Consider the following 7,012-nt stretch of genomic DNA (forward strand, 5'->3'; position numbering starts at 1 on the left):
GAACACATAGGTGTTAAAGTTAAAGTTGGTGATATTATCTAAACGAATGTGCTAATTAAGAATGGATGGTAGGGCACTCAAGGTATAGCTCTAGTGGTTTTTTTTTTATTTTATATAATGGAAATAGGTGGGAAAAGGAAAATCTTTATAATTTATTGGGAAAAAAAAGAAGGGGGAAACAGAAAGGGGGTGGGGATGGGGGAGGGGACTCACGACCTAAAGTTGTTGAATTCAATATTCAGTCCGGAAGGCTGTAAAGTCCCTAGTCGGAAGATGAGGTGTTGTTCCTCCAGTTTGCGTTGGGCTTCACTGGAACAATGCAGCAAGCCAAGGACAGACATGTGGGCAAGAGAGCAGGGTGGAGTGTTAAAATGGCAAGCGACAGGGAGGTTTGGGTCATTCTTGCGGACAGACCGCAGGTGTTCTGCAAAGTGGTCGCCCAGTTTACGTTTGGTCTCTCCAATGTAGAGGAGACCACATTGGGAGCAACGAATGCAGTAGACTAAGTTGGGGGAAATGCAAGTGAAATGCTGCTTCACTTGAAAGGAGTGTTTGGGTCCTTGGACGGTGAGGAGAGAGGAAGTGAAGGGGCAGGTGTTGCATCTTTTGCGTGGGCAAGGGGTTGTGCCATAGGAGGGGGTTGAGGAGTAGGGGGTGATGGAGGAGTGGACCAGGGTGTCCCGGAGGGAGCGATCCCTACGGAATGCCGATAAGGGGGGTGAAGGGAAGATGTGTTTGGTAGTGGCATCATGCTGGAGTTGGCGGAAATGGCGGAGGATGATCCTTTGAATGCGGAGGCTGGTGGGGTGATAAGTGAGGACAAGGGGGACCCTATCATGTTTCTGGGAGGGAGGAGAAGGAGTGAGGGCGGATGCGCGGGAGATGGGCCGGACACGGTTGAGGGCCCTGTCAACGACCGTGGGTGGAAAACCTCGGTTAAGGAAGAAGGAGGACATGTCAGAGGAACTGTTTTTGAATGTAGCATCATCGGAACAGATGCGACGGAGGCGAAGGAACTGAGAGAATGGGATGGAGTCCTTACAGGAAGTGGGGTGTGAGGAGCTGTAGTCGAGATAGCTGTGGGTGTCGGTGGGTTTGTAATGGATATTGGTGGACAGTCTATCACCAGAGATTGAGACAGAGAGGTCAAGGAAGGGAAGGGAAGTGTCAGAGATGGACCACGTGAAAATGATGGAGGGGTGGAGATTGGAAGCAAAATTAATAAATTTTTCCAAGTCCTGACGAGAGCATGAAGCAGCACCAAAGTAATCATCGATGTACCGGAGAAAGAGTTGTGGAAGGGGGCCGGAGTAGGACTGCAACAAGGAATGTTCCACATACCCCATAAAGAGACAGGCATAGCTGGGGCCACTAGAGCTATACCTTGAGTGCCCTACCATCCATTCTTAATTAGCACATTCGTTTAGATAATATCACCAACTTTAACTTTAACACCTATGTGTTCTATTGTACTATTGTTGTTGACATCTTTTGATGATCTGCTTCTATCACTGCTTGTTTGTCGCTACAACCACACCAACCCCCTCCACCTCTCTGTCTCTCTATCTCTCCGCCCCCCACACACACACCTTAAACCAGCTTATATTTCAGCTCTTTCCTGGACTCGAACTCAAGTTCTGTCGAAGGGTCATGAGGACTCGAAACGTCAACTCTTTTCTTCTCCGCCGATGCTGCCAGACCTGCTGAGTTTTTCCAGGTAATTCTGTTTTTTTTTTTATTTTAAATTGTTGTTCGTTTGCGGGCTGTCTGGTTCAATTTCTGTCATTATTATTGTAGGTTTTCTCTGTTAAGCCATTGCTTTTTGCTGGTCTGTTAATGGTGGCTGTTTTGCGCCTTTCCATGGAGCCCTGAACTTCTGCGCCATTTCTAACCAGTGCTTCCCTCCCGATGTGAAGGACTGGCACCATTTTGTGCTCCCTTGATTGCTCCTGAATCTCTGACTGTGCTCTCCATTGCAAGCACCAACTCCAGCACCTTGCTGATGACTTAATTCATTTCTGACAACAACCTTTTTTGAATGGTGTCTTCATTAATCCCACAAACGAATTGGTTTCTTAACATGTCGTTAATCGATGTCCCAAACTCTCGACGCTCTGTCAGCTGTTTTAAGGCCTCTACATAGCAAGCAGCTGTCTCACCTCGAATTAAATTTAAACTGCTGCATTGTTACTGAGAGTTTTGGCTGAAAGTGGTTTTTCACAAGATTTACCAACACATCAAAGCTCTTCGAATCTGGGGCGTTGGGTGCCGTTAGACCACGAATTAGGCCGAATGCTTCACTGGCACAGGTCAGTAAGGGGATTGCTTGCCTCTTCTCCTCCCCTGATATGTCATCGGCCAAAACGAAGAACACAAGACGTCCAATGTTATATGACCAGTCATCAGTGGTCTGATCATATGGTTCGATACAGCCAAACTGTGGCATACTGGAAGGAGCTAACTTCGACAGCTATGATGAAGGCTGTACTTACAAATCACCTGATTTACTTCTGTTTAATTTCTGCAGCTTCCTTTGGGGACGTTGACTGGTTGTGTTTTGCCTTGTCTCCAGTTGTTATGTTCCTTCTATTGGGTCATTTTGCTCAGTGATCGAGGGTTTGGAAGATGCCATTTATGGGAGGCTTGGTGGGTTCCTGCAGTGCATCTTGCACTGCTGCCACTATGTGGTGGAAGGAGTGAATGTTTGTGGATGGGATGTCAATCAAGCGGGCTGCCTTGTCCTGGATGGTGTTGAGGTTCTTGAGTGTTCGAGTTTCACTCATCCGGGCAAGTGGGGAGAGTATTCCATCACACTCCTGACTTGTAACTTGTAGATGGTGGACAGGCTTTGGGGAGTCGGGAGGTGAGTTGTTCGCTGTAGGATTCCTAGGCTCTGATCTGCTCTTACAGTCACAATATGTATATGATGAGTCCGGTACAGTTTCTGCTCAATGGTAACCCCCAGGATGTTGATAATGAGGGATTCAACAATGTTAATGCCATTGAATGTCAAGGGGAAATGGTTAGATTCTCTCTGGTTGGAGATGGTCATTGCCTGGCACTTCTGTGGCGCAAATGTTACTTACCACTTGTCAACCCAAACCTGAATATTGTCCAGGTCTGCTGCATTTGGACATGGACTGCTTCAGTATCTGAGGAGTTGCAAATCGTGCTGAACATTATGCAATCATCAATGAACATTCCCACTTCTGAGCTTTTGATGGAAGGAAGGTCATTAATGAAGCAGCTGAAGATGGTTGGGCTGAGGCCACTGCCCTGAGGAGCTCCTGCAGTGATGTCCTGGAACTGAGATGATTGACCTCCAACAACCACAACCATCTTCCTTTGTGCTAAGTGTGACTCTAACCAGCAGAAAATTTCCCCCCTGATTTCCATTACTCCAGTTTTGCTAGTGCTGCTTGATTCCACACTTGGTCAAATGCTGCCTTGATGTCAAAAGCAGTCACTCTCACCTCACCTCTGGAGTTCAGCTCTTTTGTCCATGTTTGAACCAAGGCTGTAATGGATCAGAATCTGAGTGGCCCTGGCGGAACCCAAACTGAGCATCTGTTAGCAGGTTATTGCTAAGCAAGTGCTGATTGATGGCATTGTTGATGACCCCTTCCATCACTTTACTGATGATCGAGAATAGACTAATGGGGGTGTTATTGGCCAGGCTGGACTTGTCCTGCTTTTTGTGTACAGGACATAACTGGACAATTTTCTGCATTGCCAGGTAAATGCCAGTGTTGTAGCTGTACTGAAACAGCTTGGCTAGGGACATGGCAAGTTCTGGAGTGAAAGTTTTCAGCACTATTCCTGGAATATTTTCAGGGCCCATAGACTTTCCATATTCAGTGCCTTCAGCCGTTTCTTGAAATCACATGGAGTGATCGAATTGGCTGAAGAATGGCACCTGTGATGCTGGGGAACTCCAGAGGAGGCCAAGATGGATCATCCACTCGGCACTTCTAGCTGAAGATTGTTGCAGATGCTTCAGCCTTATCTTTTGCACTGATGTGCTGGGCTCCTCCACCATTGAGGATGGGGTCATTTGTGGAGCTTCCTCTTACAGTGAGTTGTTAAATCATCCACCACCATTCACAACTGGATGCAGCAGAGCTTTAGAGCTTAGACCTGATGTGTTGGTTGTGGCATTGTTTAGTTCTGTTTATCACTTGCTGTTTGGCATGCAAGTAGCCCTGTGTTGTAACTTCACCAGATTGACATCTCATTTTTAGGTATGCCTGTTGCTGCTCCTGGCATGCCCACTGCACTCTTCATTGAACATCGGTTGATCCCTTCTCTTGGTGGTAGTTGTAGAGTGGGGCCATCAGGTTAAAGATCGTGGTTGAGTACAATTCTGGTGCTGATGGCCCAGAGTCCTTTGTTGCCAGTCTTAACATGCAACAATCTTCAGCCAGAAGTGCCAAGTGGATAATCCATCTCGGCCTCCTCTGGAGGTCCCCAGCATCACAGATGCCAGTCTTCAGCCAATTTGATTCATTCTATGTGATATCAAGAAACCGCTGAAGGCACTAGGTACTGCAAAGGACCTTGTAGTAATTGTAGCTTTAAGGAATGTTGTGACTAGTTTTAAAACTTATTGTGTTCTATAGTATCACGTGACAGTGTGAACAAATCAGTTCTAAGCATGGGAAACTTTAGAGTGTGAGTTGCTCTTCTAGTCGTGGAGCTTGATGGAAGCATGTAACTGCTGCTGCAGCCTGTAAATAAATTTCGATGTCTCTAATGAGAAACCTGTTTGGAAAATCAAGTCCATAACAAACTGGCGATGAGGATAAATTGGGTCTGTGTTGTCCCTTGGCCAGCAATTGAGAGTATCTTGTTTAAACAGAAGAAAAGGAAGATATATTCATCAGATATGCCACATTTTGGCAGGATTGACCCCTTCGAACCATCCACAGAGGATTGGTGTCAATATATAGAATGCCTTGGGCTCTATTTTCAGTCAAATGAAATAACAGGGGAGGAAAAGAGTAGAGCAATTCTCCTAAGTGTTCGTGAGAGTAAAGCCGATAATTTAATCCGAAGCTTGACAGCTCCAAACCCCCCCAATTTGAAGACCTTCAGTGAATTGGTAGACCTCATTAAGGGACACTTTCAACTCAAATCCTCAGTCACCATGCAGAGGTTCAGGTTGCATTCGAGAGTTAGAGGCCTGTGAGAGACCATTGCTACATACATGGCGAAATTGAAACAACTGACTGAATACTGATTTTGGGGAAACCCTAAGCAATATACTCAGGGATCATTTGGTCTGTGGTGTGCAAGATGATGCCATTCAATGACAATTATTAGCTGAAGTGAACCTCGATTTTTTTAAAAAAGCATTGGAAATAGCACTCAAGATGGAAAATGCAGGCCATATAATGTGAACAAAATGACGCCGTTTTTCAGTTAGGGCGGGAATGGGCAGCTGGATGTGGTGCAAAAAGCTGGGACTCGCTGCAAAGTGGAAGACTGTCTCTGCGACCCAAAAATTTAAAATAAATACAGGAAACATCTCAGCAGCAAATCTGAAAATGAATTGTTACTGATTTGGAAGCAACCATATTCATGAAACTTGCCGTTTTAAAGAGGTAGAGTATTACTTTTGCCACAAAAGAGGGCACATGTGAAGTTTTGTAAAGCAAAATTAAGACAGATTGCCAGGCAGTAAACTAAGTTAGTTGAGTACATAATGTGGAAGAACCAAAAACCATCAATTCTGATAGTTACTCCCTATTTAATGTAAAGGTAGAGAAGACAGAGTCAATCACTGTTACTCTGCAGGCAAATGGAAAACCTTTAATGATGAAAGTGGACACTGGTGCTTCAACCACTGTAGTAGAGCAATCATGAGGGGACTGGACAAAATAGATAGGGAAGCTGTTCCCATTGGTAAAAGGATCCAGAACGAGAGGGCACAGTTTTCAGTGATTTGCAAAAGAAGTAAATGTGATGTGAGAAAAAACTTTTTCACACAACGAGTGGTTCAGGTCTGGAATGCACTGCCTGGAAGTGTGGTGGAGGCAGGTTCAATCGAGGCATTCAAGAGGGCATTAGATGATTACTTGAATAGAAATAATGTGCAAGGGTATGGGGACAAGGCAGGGCAATGGCAATAGGTTATAATGCTCATTTGGAGAGCTGGTGCAGACACAATGGGCTGAATGGTCTCCTGTGCCATTAAAATTCTGTGATTCTGTAAATTATAAGTTAAATATTGCGGCGTTGCTCTGTGCATCTCAGCATATTGTCACACACTCTTTCCCTAATTGGACCCACCCCAACTCTTATTACCTACTTATTATTTCCATGTCAGTCAAAGACTTTTGGGTTCCCCTTTATGCTTACTGCCTTTATATTGTCATATTTTCAGTTTGCCAATCTTATTTTCCTCCTCAATTACCCTTTCTATCTATTGTATTTGGCCTGGTTCTCACTTGAAGAATTCACCTGATATGTATCATGCACCATTTTTTGGGTTCATTACATTCTCTATCTCCCCTGTCATCCTTGGAGCCCTGTCTTTGGTTCCCCTACCTTTTACCTTTGTTGCAATGTACCCAGCCTATACCTGAAACATCTACTCATCATTATACCATTTCAGTTTTCCCCTTCAATCTTTGCCTGCATTTCTCTGGTTAGATCTCCTTATCCCTTTGGGGTTAGCCCTCATTCAATTTAGAATTTCCACTTTAGATTGTAACTTGCTCTTCTACATTACTAACCTAAACCTTATGGTATGATGATTACTCTTCCCCAAGTGTTCCCCACAGACACCTGGTCCATTTGGTCCACCCTATTCCCCACAACCAGATCCAACCATGTCTCCTTCCTGGCTGGACCATGAACGTACTGTCAGGAAGTGTAAGAATATAAAAAATGGATGGTAATATAATAGGACATAATATTTACATACATCTCAACTCAAAAGAGTGCTATAATTAATTTGAAAAAGGAGCTATTTACTAGAAAATATTTTTGTACTTTATATGGCAGTTAT

The sequence above is a fragment of the Carcharodon carcharias genome, chromosome 20, assembly GCF_017639515.1.
Source record: "Carcharodon carcharias isolate sCarCar2 chromosome 20, sCarCar2.pri, whole genome shotgun sequence".
NCBI lineage: Eukaryota > Metazoa > Chordata > Chondrichthyes > Lamniformes > Lamnidae > Carcharodon > Carcharodon carcharias.